A 16,144-nucleotide genomic window follows, 5' to 3' on the forward strand; every position below is an offset into this window, starting at 1 on the left:
ACATACAAACATATAAAAAAATGCCTAAAAATCACAAAGATAAATAACATACAATATAATCATCAGGCCCCGCCCGACATCGGGCCCCGCGCCGGTAAACATATCATAAAACGTACATGCATAGTCACACACACAACTAGCATCCTAATCATAATAAACCATGGGCCGACATTGGTGCCTTTGACCCGCTAAACACAGTGAGGAAACTCACCTCAAGCTGCAGAATCTCTCAGATAAAAATCTCGGTCTGCTGATCTGGAAAATCCCCACGCTAACATCATAAATAATATCCAATTAATAATTGGATCTCGACCCATAATCAAGAATCTAAATTACTTGTCCAACATCGAGGGTAAAAGACCATTTTACCCTTTTTCCTACTTGGCCAAAATCAAGGCCCAACCCAATTACTCAAAAGGCCCAAATTCCTTAACGGCATCCCAAGGCTCATTATGTCCCATCATCCTAGATGGGCCCAAAATCATCATGGACCTTATCCTAAGAAGGCCCATAATCCAACCATGGCCCAAGGTCGGAAATCCAATGGCCCGACAAGGCTCAAACCCTAAATGCCTAAAATAGTCTCGAGTCCAAAGGCCCAAACGAAGAAAGCCCACTGCACTGAGTACGCTCGGCGTACTCCTCGTATGATCGACATACAAGTGTTGACTCGAAATCGGGCAACTGACCTAGTACTCGCAGCGTACTAGGGGTTACGCCCCGCATACTGGCCAGAGTCCCATTTGGCCAACTTTGTCTTAACCACTTAAGCTCTTAACGTCAAAACCTCATATCTACTTCATTTCAAGGTATTAATGCATAAATTTGGCAACTTTATCATCTTGCATGTCTTAATGGGACCCTAAAACCCGATTTTGTCCATTAAGACCCATAATAAGGGCTCTAACTCATGCATGGACCAACAAGATTCATCAAGATGACACCTTTTTACACAAGGAACATCATAGAAGTTATGATCTAGCATCCTAGCTCATGGAGGGACTCAAACTCCAAAAGAGAACCCAAAAGACCATAATCAGCTCAAAAACAAGCCCTAAACCCAATCTAACACAAAGAGGTTCCAAGATAAGAACTTTATACCTTCTGGAGCTAGCAAACTTGATGAAGATTTTGGATCTACAACCTCAAGTCCAGCTAAATCTTGGTCACCAAGTACCACCTTCTTCAATGCACTCAAAACAACACAAAATCACTTCCAAAGCTCAAAAACACACTATGGGAGGCTAGGGTTTCAATCTAACATTATAGGGGAGTGGAGGTTGATCAATAGAGGTTCAAAGTCTGTTATAAGATGCTTAAATAGGACACAAACCCTAAAAATTAAGGTTTGTCCCTTCATTATGTACGTCATGTGTACTCCACGTACGCCCCGTGTACATGGGTGAATCCCGCATTCCAGAAATGAACTAGTACGCTAAGCATACTCGTAGAGTACGCCCCGCGTACTAGCTAGGGACCAAGAAAGATAGAAATTTTGCATAAAGGGGTTAAAAGGGAAACATACCAAAACCCAAATGTTACATTACCCTCAAATGTTTTTTGACATTAGGTTCATTTAGTTTTGCTGTAACGCCTGGTTCCTGGTATGCATTTAAATTATTAATTTATTCATTTTTATGAAGGAACTCGACGAGTTGGAGGCCCCAAACTCATCGAGTAGGGATTTGATTTGGACGTGGGTTTTGAAGTCTACTCGACGAGTTGGAAGCCTCAACTCGACGAGTAGGACTGCCAGAGTGAAACTCTAATTTCGAGGTTTTGCACCCTATTTAAGCATCTTAATCCCCTTATTCCAACCTCATTTACAGCCTCCAAGTCCCAAACCCTAGATTCAGAAACCCTAATACTTTGTGTGAGTTTTTGAGCCATTCTTAAGACAGTTTTGTGTGTTTGAAGCTTATGGAAGAAGAAGAAGCTTGAGGATTCAAGAGGAAGCATGTAGATCCAGAGACTCCATTTCATTCTCATCATTTTCTGGTAAGCAAGTCTCAAACTTGCTTAGTAACTTCTTAGATCTCTTTATTATCATTTTATAGGGTTTTTGGTCCAAGAAGCTTGATCTTTGGGTTATGGACATCCCAAGTGGGTGGGCCATCAGATCTGGAATCATGGAGGGCTTTCATGGCATAAAGGTGCAGACTTTATGGCCATTGAAGCCCATGCAAGCTATAGGATGTCATTTTTGCCTTTTAAGCTCCAAAAGGCCATGCATGGAGTGAAAATAGGAAGCTTTACGTGTTCATGTAGTGTTTAGGGTCTGGATCTCTGTTTGTATGCTTTAGTTTGGAGTATAGATGACTTGTGGACCAAGATCTAGGTCCTAAAGAGTTAGGGTTTTAGCTAGATTCTTCAAGTAAGGGTATTAAAGGGTAAAGTTGGAAACTTTACCCTTAAAAGGACAATTTCGGTGTATAGGTGGAGTACAGGGCTTGGATCTGAAGATTAGGGGCTTAATCTATTAAGATGGCTTAACAGACTGAAGAACTCGTCGAGTCCATAGAGGAACTCGACGAGTTGGGACAAAGTGTCCCGATTCTATTAAGGGCAAAACTCGACGAGCTCAAGGATGACTCGAGTGTGGGTGGGGCACGTATCTCATTGAGTGTGGGCGGGGCCCGTATCTCCTAGTTGCATGTTATGTGTATGGTATGTGGTAGTTTGGGGAGACTAACTAAGCTTCGTGCTTACAATTTTCAGTTTTGGTTTCAGGTACTTCCGCTAGTAAGGGGAAGAGCTCGGGATGACTACATTGTACACACCACAGCGTTTAGCCTGGGATGATTTACTCTGATATTTGGACATGTGATTTTGATACAGTGTTTTGATATGATGTTTTGAGATATTATCACTTATGTTTTCTGAGATGATTTGAGTTACTATGTTTTTTTTTATCTAAATTAAAAATGAAATTTTTGGACCGTATTTTTGGGATGTTTCAAGTTGGTATCAGAGCCTTGGTTTGAGGGATTCGGGCACACTCTCGGGTGTGTCTGAACTCAAACTAAGGACTTGGTATGAAAATTTTCAAAAGAAAATCATTTTTATAAAAAGAATTTTGAAAAGTGAAAGGAATTTTGAAATAGGAAAGGGTGTGGTGCATGCAATCAGTCGAGCTCAAGTAAGTACTTCCAAATTACCCATACAAGTTTATGTTATGATATGATTATGATAGTTGCATGCTAGATTAGGGCTAAGGATCCAGGAATGATGCCTTGTATACCTGTTATATGTGTATGAGAACTGCATGCTAGTTTAGAGCTAAGGATCTAGGAAGGATGCCTTATATGCCTGCTGTATGAGCTTATTGAACTGTATTCTAGAACTGATTAGTCAGTAATATGATGGCCTGAATAGGATATGCATGATTATGGTTACTCAATGCTCGAATGCTGGTTGCTTTGTGCTTTTAGGAGTCCTAGTTATCTTTAACTAACTAGTAAACGAATATGTTAAGTTACATATTACGAGGACTAAATAATTTCAGAAGGTTAGGTCTAGCTCTATTTCGCAGCTCTTGTTTGAGTCCAACCGTGGTAGGCTAGGACCTCTCATTTGAAGAATTATCTAGTCTTAGTGATATGTAATGGTATTCGCGAGCTAGTTAGGGGGAGATAGCAGGGACTTCTTATGCAGCTGATGACGGAGAGTGGGTTGGTAGCAAGGAGAGCAATAGTAGTATAAGGGACTTGGTGAAGTCAAGGCAATCCTTGAGGAAGGTACGGATAGATGTGGAAGGTAGTATGGGCCCGTACTACTGAAAGCAGAGGATCCGTACTCGAATCAAGGAAGGTTGAGATGAATCCAGGGAACTTGTAGTGTATGTGATCCCTCGAGTTATGATGAGTATTCTGTGACAACCCGGAACTTTTATCCTGTACAATTGATCTTTATATCGATATTAAACTCGATTTTATCACCATTTTACACCATTTAAGGGTTTGATAAAGCATTCTAAGCCTCGCACAATCAAAGTTTGGGTTCTAGGTCGAGTAATACCAAGTCATAGTACAACATTTGGGCCATACACTCTCTCGGGAGGAGTGTACGGCCGTACACATGGGTGTGCGACCGCACACCCACCCCTCAACCGTACACCCACCTCTATATAAAGGAGGATACCCCTTCATTCACTTTTTTTCCCTTTTGGCTGCACACTACTTTCTCTCTCTAGAATCTTCACATAAGGACCCTCCAAAGGCTTCAAAAACGTAAGCATTCTATCATCTAGCTCGTTATACTTGAAAGACTCTTAATCTAAGCCCTAAATCATCGAGTTTTCATCTTGTTCATCACCCCTTTGAAGGTGTACAGCCGCACACCTTCATAAGGTGGCCGTACACACCTTAAAGACTCTCCAAGGTGAGAGTTTGGCCTCCATCTGCTAGTTGGACTTGGTATTGGCTTTGAAACACCTAAAAATCGACATTTTGGGCATGAATGAAGAGTATACGGCCGCACACCCCTCTGTACGGCCGCACACTCCCTTGTACGACCGCACACACATCCTCTTGGCCATACACCCACTTTGATGCTCATTTTTGGCCTCAAACTTGCAATAACACTCAGTTTGGGACCTAGTACACTCATTAAATGCTTGTAGGACCTTGGAAACACCTCAAAACACTCCCCATCATGAGTGTACGGCCGTACACTCATGGGACGTACACCCATGGTCGTACACACCCAAAGGGTGGCCGTACAACTCCCTCGTTCGATCATATAAGGTCCCGACACTTAGTTCAAGCATTTCCAGGTCCTTAGGGTGGTTTCCCGTCATGTTTAGTCATGAAACACCCTAATTCTAACACACATATGTGTTACCATATGTTAATAGGATCCACTTGCGTACGAAACACCAGTTGACACTCAGCATCCACACCGATCATACGCTCGAATCCTACATCAAACTGTGAGTTCATACCCCTACGCATTTGTAGTTTTTAAAACGTTATCAGGGGGAATACAAGCTAAACATAAAGGTTTTCATAACTTAAAAACTGATGCAATTACAACGGTTTTACCAAACATCTAGATACATTATCCCTTTTGTAATATGCAGAGCATAAGGGACGATTTCTAAACATAAATTGCATAGTTTTCCAGAATAGTACATAAACACAACTTATCAGTCAAAATATAGTAGGTATAGTTTGGGGAATTCTTTACCGGTTTTACAGATTCACACACATAAACTATGACAGATTTAGTTTATCCATATAGATAACTAGAGTATTTTGCTAAATAATTATTTTGTGTATAATTATTTATACTCTACACCATTTACAATGATTTCGAACTCGAGAACAACCGAAATATATGTAAACTAGTTGATACAGGATTGTGAGATCTATCTTCATTATGCCCTTCGGGGTACCAATAAATCCTCCCCGGTAGTATAACCAGAGTCTCCTGGAGGGAGAGCGTGGAATTTGTGAATAGATCTATTCGAGACCGACAATCCCACACCTGAACTGTTAGCTACAGTTAGGCGGGCACGCCTGGGGTGACAAATTTTGTAATCGTACGACGCATGAAGAAACGTCAAGGAGGTCACGGGTCATATTAGTATGGTTATACGACTCACAATCAGTATAAACTAACTTTTGTTTACGAGAATTCTTCCTTCAATGGTTTTCTTTAATTAATAAAACTACTTATCTACTTACTGGAGGATACTCCAAGGATCCAACTCTTGGTTTTATTTGAGTAATAAAACTACTATTCATACCGGAGGTAACCAGGGTTTTCAAATGGAACATACTTTTCATACAGTAACCTACAAACATGTTAGAAAATATGGGATTTTCTTGGAAAGCATGCATACATATTTCAGAACTTGATATCAAAGGTTTTAGTCACGAACGATATTTACTTATAATAAAAAGAAATCAATTTTACAAATTCAGTGACTAGTTTTCAATACAAAACATGCTTATGAACTCACCAGCTTTATGCTGATACGTTTTCAAAACCGCTTGTATTCTCAGGACAACAATAGACAGGTACCAGTGTCAATTTTTGGAGAAGACGGAGCAAATTTTGGAGTCTCGTCTTTATCTTTTGCTACTTTCGAATATACTGATATGTACAAATTATGTTTTCAAACAAATGTAAATATTCATATTGTAATGTAATGGTTGTGTTTAGTTTGATTGCTATGATACGATTGTTGTGATACTACGCATGAAGTCACCCGCTCCCGGACGTTTCCGCCGTCCGTTCTGATGGTTCGGGGTGTGACATATTCTGATGTTTGTTATGGCGTATTTTCATAATGGTGACGCTACGCACTAAACCAGTAGGCACTTCGAGAGCCGGAGAGGGATCAGGCTTGGGCTCTAGAGCCGGATAGCTAGATGACCAGATGAGGGAGTTCATCTCATCTAAGATCACGCACGGTATTTTAGACCAGACTCCTATGATCTTCGGTACGGTCAAGGAGGGCATCTTGGAGATACTTGATGAGAGGTTGGGTGCTTTCCGCACCAAGATGGCAGCCATGCTAGGGGTGCACACGATGAATTTTAGGGAGTTCCGAGCATGCGGAGCTCCAGACTACCATGGGGCTCGGGACCCCATTGCTAGCAATAGGTGGTTGGCTAATGACGCCAACGCCTTCTGTGCGATCGAGGTGAAATAGCTTGCTAGGGAGTTCCAGGATCTCCAGTAGACGACTGAGACGGTGACGGAGATCACCACCATGTTTAGGGAGAGGGCCCTTCTCGTTCCGCAGTACGTGGCGAACGAGGAGATGAAGAAGGCCCGGTATCACGAGATGTTGAGGAGCGACATCAGAAAGTTTGTGAGCCGATCCAGCTGCAAGACGGTGAAGGATATGATAGTGAGGGCTCGTGAGAGAGTGATTGATTTAGAGATGGAGAGGAAGAGGAAGCCAGAGACGGTGTCTGGCGTGGAGGGCTAGGGAAAAAAATCCCAAGGTAGATTCCCGAGGGAAGGGCCAGCAGGGCCGAGGCCACTGCGGCAAGTGTGGTAGGATGCACGAGGGCACGTTCAGGGCGGGTAGTTCAGGCTACTTCAAGTGCGGCCGAACTGGACATGTCAGCAGGGATTGCACTGCTACCACCACCACAGTATCTGGTCTGATTTGCTTCTAGTGCAATCAGAGGGGCCACAAGAGGTCCGAGTGTCCAAGTTTAGCAGCAGCATGGAAGGTGGCGGCACCCGCTCCTGCTACGTTAAGGATTACAAATGGCCGAAAGGGCCGGGCAGAGGCGCCAGTGGCGAAGAGTAGAGCCTTCCAATTGATAGTAGAGGAGGCACGTGCAGCTCTTGATTTCGTTATGAGTATGTATCTTCTCCTTATCTCTTTATTTCTGTTTATTGTTACTCATGTTTATGTGTTTCATTATAGGATCGTTCTTAGTGAATGGTATATCTGCTCTGGTATTGTTCGATTCGGGGGCTACCCGATCTTTTGTATCGCTCGCGCTTAGCAAGCGATTTGTTGGAGCTTCGGGGGAGCTAAACTGTCCACTGGATGTAGAGATAGCATATGATAGGACCGTTCGGGTTGCCAGAGTTCATCGGGGGTGTACACTGCAGTTGTTCGACGAGCAGTTTTCAGTAGATTTGGTCCCCATTCCCCTAAGAGGGAATAAGGTTATTGTGGCTATGGACTGGTTGAGTCCCAATGGAGCAGTGATTGACTGCGAGCAGCAGCTAGTGAGAGTTCGGACTCCTAGTCGGGGAGGATTAGTGATTCAGGGCGAGAGGCTACAGGGTGGACCGACCCTATGTTCAGCAGCGAGAGCGAGACGCTACCTTCAGCAGGGTTTCGCAGGTTATGTCACCTATGTTATGGATACCTGGGATAAGGGTAAGGCGACCGTGGATGATGTGCCGATCGTGCAGGAGTATCCGGATGTATTCCCGGAGGATTTGCCTGGGATACCTCCGGAGAGGCAGGTAGAGTTCAGGATTGACCTAGTTCCTGGTGCGGCTCCGATAGCCAACGCAGCGTATCGGTTTGCTCCTCCCGAGATGTAGGAGTTGTCTACACAGCTGCAGGAGTTGTTATACAAGGGATTCATCAGACCAAGCAGTTCGCCATGGGGAGCCCCGATCTTCTTTGTGAAGAAGAAGGACGGGTCACATCGGATGTGCATAGATTAACGGGAGCTGAATAAGGTAACGGTGAAGAACTGTTATCCCCTCCCGAGGATTGATGATCTATTTGACCAACTAGAGGGTGCATCTTGGTTCTCCAAGATTAACCTACGATTAGGTTACCACCAGATGCGAGTCAGGGACGACGACATGCCGAAGACAGCCTTTCAGACTCGCTATGGTCACTATGAGTTCGTGGTTATGTTGTTTGGGCTCACCAATGCTCGTGTCGCGTTCATGGACCTCATTAACCACGTGTGCAGACCGATGTTGGACCGGTCTGTGATAGTCTTCATAGATGATATCTTGGTTTACTCCAAGAATCAGGAGCAGCATGAGGAGCACGTGAGGGACGTACTGGAGACATTGAACAAGGAGAGACTTTTCGCAAAGTTCTCCAAGTATGAGTTCTAGTTACGTGAGGTGCATTTTCTGGGGCACCTTGTCAACCAGAAGGGTATTTTGGTCGATCCGACCAAGATAGAGTCTGTGATGCAGTGTGAGGTTCCGAGGTCTCCATATAAGATTCGGAGTTTTCTTGGTCTGGCGGGTTACAATCGGAGATTCATCCAGGATTTCTCCAAGATTTCTGTTCCCTTGACCCGACTGACCAAGAAGTCGATGACATTCTGCTGGGGGCCTGAGCAGCAGGCAACCTTCGAGACCCTCAGGCAGCGGTTATGCGAGGCACCGATTCTGACTTTACCGTTGATGCCTTCGTGGTTTATTGTGACACTTCGACCACGGGCATGGGTGCGGTGTTGATGTAGCAGGGACACGTGATAGCATACGCTTCGAGGCAGTTGAAGCCTCACGAGGCTAACTATCCAACGCATTATTTGGAGTTGGGGGCTATGGTTTTCGCCCTCAAGATTTGGCGGCATTACCTCTATGGGGTTCGTTATACCATTTACACAGACCACAAGAGTTTGAGGTATCTCATGGATCAGCCGAATCTGAACATGAGGCAGCGCCGGTGGTTAGATGTGGTGAAGGATTACGACTGTGAGATTCCCATGTGGAAAAAGGAAGATATCACTATGGATTTCATCACGAAGCTTCCCAGGACCGCACATGGAGTGGATTCGATATAGGTCATCGTGGATCGGTTGACCAAGAGTGCTCATTTCATCCCGATCCAGGAGAGTACATCGGTTGAGAAGCTAGCCGAGATCTACGTTCGAGAGGTGGTGACACGTCATGGAGTGCCAGTTTCGGTTGTGTCGGACTGAGACGTCCGTTTTACTTCCAGATTTTGGAAGCGGTTTCACGATGAGATGGGTACTCATCTCCACTTCAGCACTGCTTTCCACCCTCGGACGGATGGGCAGAGCGAGAGGACGATTCCGACTATTGAGGACATGCTGCGCGCATGTGTTTTGGCTTTCGCGCATGTGAGTTCATACCCCCACATTTTCGAGATTTTCATGTTTTAGGGGGGGGGGGAATATAAGTCAAAATTTGTTTATCATACAAATACTTGCATGTTTCATCTTTATGTTTAAGTATAAGCCATTATTTGCATAAGATATGGTTACCACTAGCTTTCATACTATTATTTGTGATATATTAGTTTTGAAAAGCAAAACTAACAAAAACAAAACATGATCTATGTTATAAAAATCATGAGAAAAATGATGATTTGTAAAACTACAAGGTTTTTGTAAACTTTTTACCAAAATATAGTTTTTCTAACAAAAAGGAGTACATTCTAGTTATTTCACTATTTTGTGGGTTACAACCCCAAAATATGATGTTTGACCTTACATTTTGAAACTAGACAAGATGATTTCTATGTATTTATATAAATGATTATATAAATGTTCTTGACAAACAAATATGGTAAACTATAATTGGTATAGTTTGTGAGTCACAAACTATACTCTATCATTTCAGAAGAAAAATATAATTATTTAAAGGTATAATTATTTCATTTACAAGAAAAAGGGATTTTCAGTTCACGTAAATAGGTTGATATTGGTTGTGAGACATTTTGATTCACCGTACCTACTAGAGTACACATTAAAGTCCTGAATTATAACCAGAGTCTCTTGTAGGGAGAGCGTGACACTTGTGTATAGATCTATACGGGATTGACAACCCCGCACCTAAACTGTTAGCTGCAGTTAGACCGGCAGGTTTGGGGTGACAAATGTCGTAACAGTTCCGACGCCTGAAGCACGTCGTTCAGGACACTAGTCGCATTAGTATGGTTATAATAACTCACATAGGGTATTAACAAAACATTTTATTTACGGGTTAACATAAATTCAAGTAGTTTTATATAAAGATAAAACTTCATAACACCATTATTCAATACAACATTACTTACATTGTTAGTCTTGGGTATAAGAATTACAGTGCATTTTAAAGAAAATGTTGGATTTTCTGGAAGTATACACTACCATTTTACATGAAACAGTTACAAAATCCTTCTCATACAAAACGCTTCTGAACTCACCAACTTAATTGTTGACACTTTTCAAAATCACTTGTATTCTCAGGAAATCAGTAAACAGGTAATCAAGATGTTTTTTGGAGGATGGGACATCGTCGCATCACGTTATTTACTTTGTCATATGCATTTGATATCATGTAAATAATGTTTTTTAGCACAATGTAAACTTATTAAATATTCAATACAATGGTTGTAATGCTTTGATCGCTACTATTCAATTGTTATGATACTGTACATGAAAGACATCCACCCCCAGACGTTTCCGCCGTTCTGGTTTGAGGGTGTGACATGCTGCTATGTTGTTAGAGAGTTTTGAAGCGGCTTTGTTAAAAGGTTATCGAGAGCGTAAAGTTGATGCAAAATAATATTTTTTGAAAGTCGAAGGGTATGAGTATATCCCGAGAGCATTAACCACCCCCCCCCCCCAACATGATATGGAGGTTGATAATTGGAGGAAAATAGTTGAATAGTTTTAAATGGATGAACACATATCAACTTCAGAAAGGAACAAAAAATTGTAACATCCATAAAAATCATGACAAATTTAAACTTTTTAAAACATTTCAAAACCCATTATTATTACAAAACTTGTTTTCAAAATAGTATATTGTCAGAGTATCCCAAAATCAAAACATAAAATCATAAAGTGTCAGGAGCGGTACGATCACGCCTTCGCCTTCCCACGATCATCATAAGTACCTGAAACAATAATCGATAAATGTAAGCTCGAAGGCTTAGTGACTTACCCCCAAAATACCAACGCCATAAACATATCACTAACATATAAACAAACAGCATGCATAATGAGCCATCATCCTGATTGGACCGCCTCGCAGGCCTTCAGCCTATCTGGACCGCTCTCCGAGCCTTCGACACGTCTGGACCGCCTCGCAGGGCCTACAGTCTTGGGTATCTTGGCCTATAGCACGAAGCAGGACCTACCTCAACCCATTCTCCATACAAACAAACATGTGCACATAATATCATACGCTAGCATATATAACCGTCAAACCGATCTAACAGATCATCAATCATAGCAACATCCTATAGCTAGGATACAGACCTAACCGGTCACTAACAAAGCATCATCCTATATACCAGGATACCGACCTAACCAGGTCACTAAGCATATCACCATCCTAACTACCAGGATGTAAATCAATAAGCATATCATGCAATAACCCGGATACAATCCGATAAGGGCCGACATTGGTGCCTTAGACCCTGTTGATATAGTGAGGATAACTCACCTCACAAATGTCGCACTGAAGTGATAAGCTCAAACTCTCGAATCACCGCCACGAACTCCACCACCTATAGTTACCATACAACCATTTCCATAAATTTCCAAATTACCAAAATACCCCCAGATGTCAAACTGGTCAACCCTCGGTCAAAGTCAAAGTCAACAGTCAATGTTGACCCGACTCGTTGAGTGCAGTTCACCGACTCGTCGATTCCTTCCTGAACTCGAGAAGTTGTGAAATCCTTGGTTGACTCGTCGAGTTTCTCTATAACTCGCCGAGTTCATGCGTGTCCAAATGTCGGGAAAACCCTACCTGACTCGCCGAGTCACCCTATAGACTTGTTGAGTCCATGTAGAAGTCCTTGCACGACAATCTTCATCGGACTCGTCGAGTTGAACATGCAACTCGTCGAGTTGAACATGCAACTCGTCGAGTCCCTTCTGTCTTTTATCCGTTCAGATGCTTTTTAAACCATTCCAAAGCTCCATAACGTAGATCTAAGCTCCTAAGGAATACTTCTTACGTAAAGTTGCAAACTTAACGTACATGCAAGGTGCTAATGACTTATATCAAGCTAAAGAAGAGGTTCTAGGCAAAGGTATTACACTAGCATGCTAAAGACTGAGACTTTATGATTGTAAGGGCCAAGATGAGCCTAGATCTGAAGTTGCAACTTCAGATTTTGATTCATCACTCGAAATGTAGCACCAAATGCCGAAAATGGCCCCGAAACTCAAATATAGAAGGATATAGCTAGAAGAAGATCAAGGTAATGACTTGATACCTTCAAATGATGCTAAACTAGGCTAGACTTCAGATCTACCCACGTTCCTTGCCTCAAACTTCTTGATCTTCAAGCTCCTTGCAACAATATCTTCCTTCCAAACTTGAAAAATCACACTAAATGGGGCACACACACGAATTAGGGTTTCAGAGCTCAAGGGGCGGTGATGGGAGGCCAAGGGAGGTTAATGATCCTTTAAATAGGGTGTGAAACCCCGAAAATTAGGGTTTCATCCTTCAGCTCCTACTCGTCGAGTCTGTCCTCCGACTCGACGAGTCAGTTACTTAAGACCCGAGACCAAATCCGTGCCTATTCGATGAGTCAGGGCATAAGTCGACCTTAAAAGTTGGAAATACAAGACTGAAAGTTTATACCTGAGAGTCGGGGCGTTACAATTCTCCCCCACTTGAACTGGACTTCATCCTCGAAGTCTGCTGTGGTGAACAACTCTAGATAATGCTCCACCATCTTAGCCTCTGGCTCCCAAGTCCACTCGGATCCCCTCCGGTGTTCCCATTGTACCTTTACCAAAGGTACTTCCTTGTTCCGTAGAACCTTCACTTTCATTTCCAGAAAGGCTACCGGCCTCTCTACATAATTCAGGCACTCATCGACCTGTATGTCATCTAATGATACCACCGCCTCCTCGTCCAGAACGCACTTTCACAATTGCGAAACATGGAAGGTATTGTGGATCTGACTAAGCTCCTCTGGTAACTCAAGTCTATATGCCACCTTTCCAACCCTGACAATGATCTGAAACGACCCAATGTATCGGGGACCCAATTTCCCCTTCTTCCTGAAATGGATCACACCCTTCCAGGGTGAGACCTTCATAAGTACCATGTCACCGACCTGAAACTCCAGCTTAGATCGGCGTTGGTCGGCGTAGCTCTTCTGTCGACTCTGTGCGGTCTGCAGCCGCTGTCTAATCTGCTGAATCATATCGGTAGTCTGGAGGACTACCTCGGTCTGACCCATCACCCTGTGACCCATCTCACCCTAACAAACTGGGGTGCAACATCTCCGCCCATACAACAGCTCATACGGTGGAGCACCAATACTGGAGTGAAAGTTGTTGTTGTAGGAGAACTCTGCAAGTGGTAGGTAGGAGTCCCAGCTCCTACCAAAGTCAATAACGCAGGCTCTCAACATATCCTCAAGAGTCTGTATCGTCCGCTCACTCTGGCCGTCCGTCTGCGGATGATAGGTTGTACTGAAATGCAGTCGTGTGCCCAGTTCCTCGTGGAACTTCTACCAAAATCGGGAGGTAAAGCGAACATCACGCTCTGATATGATAGAGACCGGAACCCCATGGCGAGTGACAATCTCGCGTATGTACACATCGGCCAAATTCTCGGCCGATGAGCTCTCCCGAATGGGTTGAAAATGAGCACTCTTGGTCAATCGATCCATGATGACCCAGATAGCATCGAACCCCTTTGTCGTCCTCGGCAGCTTGGTGATGAAGTCCATCGTGATCTGCTCTCATTTCCACATGGGAATCTCCAGAGGCTGCAGCTTGTCATGCGGCCTCTGATGCTTGGCCTTGACCATCCTGCTGGTCAAGCACCTCTCGACGTACCAAGCGAGAGGTATGTATAGATGGTACAACTTCTCATGTTCAGGTTCGGCTGATCCATGATGTGTCTCAGGCTCTTGTGGTCCGTGTAGATGGTACAGAGGACCCCATAGATGTAATGTCTCCAAATCTCGAGAGCGAATACCACCGCTCCCAACTCCAGATCATGAGTAGGGTATCTCGTCTCATGCGGCTTCAGCTGCCGCGATGCGTAGGCTATCACCCGTCCTCTCTGCATGAGGACCGCTCCCAGTCCCATGATGGATGCATCACAGAACACCACAAAATCCTCAACTCCCTCCGGAAGAGTCAAGACTGCAGCCTCGCATAATCGTTGTCTGAGGGTATCAAACTCCCTCTGCTGCTCAGGGCCCCACCATAAATCCACCCCCTTCCTCGTCAGACGAGTGAGGGGTACTGCAATCTTGCAGAAATCATGTATGAATCTCCGGTAGTACCCTACTAATCCCAATAAGCTTCTGATGTCCGAGGGAGATTTAGGAACCTCCCACTGCATAACCGCCTCGATTTTCGCCGGATTGACCAAAATCCCCTCCTGGTTAATGAGGTGTCCCAGGAACTGGACCTCTCGTAACCAAAACTCACACTTTGAGAACTTGGCATAAAGTCGTTCCCGCCTCAAAACTCCCAATAACTCTCGTATATGCTCCTCATGCTGCTCTCGGGTCTTGGAATACACCAAGATATCGTCGATGAATACTATGACCGAGCGATCGAGAATCGGCCTGCAGACCCGATTCATCAGGTCCATAAATACTGTTGGCGCGTTGGTGAGCCCAAATGGCATCACCACGAACTGGTAATGTCCATAACGAGTTCGAAACGTGGTCTTCTCCACGTACTCCTCTCTGACTCTGACCTGATGATACCCAGACCTCAAGTCTATCTTGGAAAACCAAGACGCACCCTGCAACTGATCAAATAAATCGTCTATCCTCGGGAGTGGATAACGGTTCTTCACCGTCAACTTGTTCAACTCCCGGTAATCAATGGACATACGGTGTGAACCATCCTTCTTCCTGACGAAGAGTATCGACGCTCCCCACGGGGAACTACTCGGACGAATGAACTGCTTCCCCAGCAGTTCATGCAGCTGTGATGATAGCTCATGCATCTCTAGCGGAGCCAACCGGTACGGCGCCTTGGCGATAGGGGCTGCACCTGGCACTAGGTCAATCCTAAACTCGACTTTCCTCTACGGAGGCACTCCGAGTAACTCCTCCGGGAACACATCAGCAAACTCCCTGACCACCGGAACCTCTGAAACTGAAACATGATCTCTGGCCCCCGTATCTACCATGTACGCTAGATAACCCGCACACCTGTGTTGAATGTACTGCCGAGCCGTGGCACTTGAACAAAACCCTGATCCCAACCTGGTGCCCTCGCCATAAACAATCAGTTCTCCCCCACTTGGGGTTCAAACTACAACTCGCTGACCCTCGCAGTCGATCATGGCACCGAAACGACTAAGCCAGTTCATACCCACGATCACACATACATCCCCCATGGGAATCGGAATCAGGTCTATCGGAAAAGATACTCCGAAAATCTCCAATACGCAACCCAAATAGACCGAAAAAGCATAAATCTCGTGTTCATTAGCGATGGAGACTCGCAACGGACACTCTAACTCTCCCACTGGCAACCCGAACTCCCTACTAAAAGTCTGAGAAACAAACGACCGACTCGACCCCGAGTCAAATAATACCAAAGAAGATAAGGAGTTCACTAAAAACGCACCTAGTCACAGGTACAACATATAAGCGTAAAACAGATATAATCAATAAGTCAAGGGATAGAAACATACCAGCAACCACATCCGGTGCTGCTCTGGCCTCCTCGGCTGTAAGCTGGAAGGCGCGTTCCTGGGCCCTCGGGGGCGCTGCTCCACCCTGACTCCC

This window comes from Lactuca virosa, chromosome 1 (genome assembly GCF_052849685.1).
Source record: "Lactuca virosa cultivar CGN04683 chromosome 1, Lactuca_virosa_CGN04683_v6, whole genome shotgun sequence".
NCBI classification, from domain to species: Eukaryota; Viridiplantae; Streptophyta; class Magnoliopsida; order Asterales; family Asteraceae; genus Lactuca; species Lactuca virosa.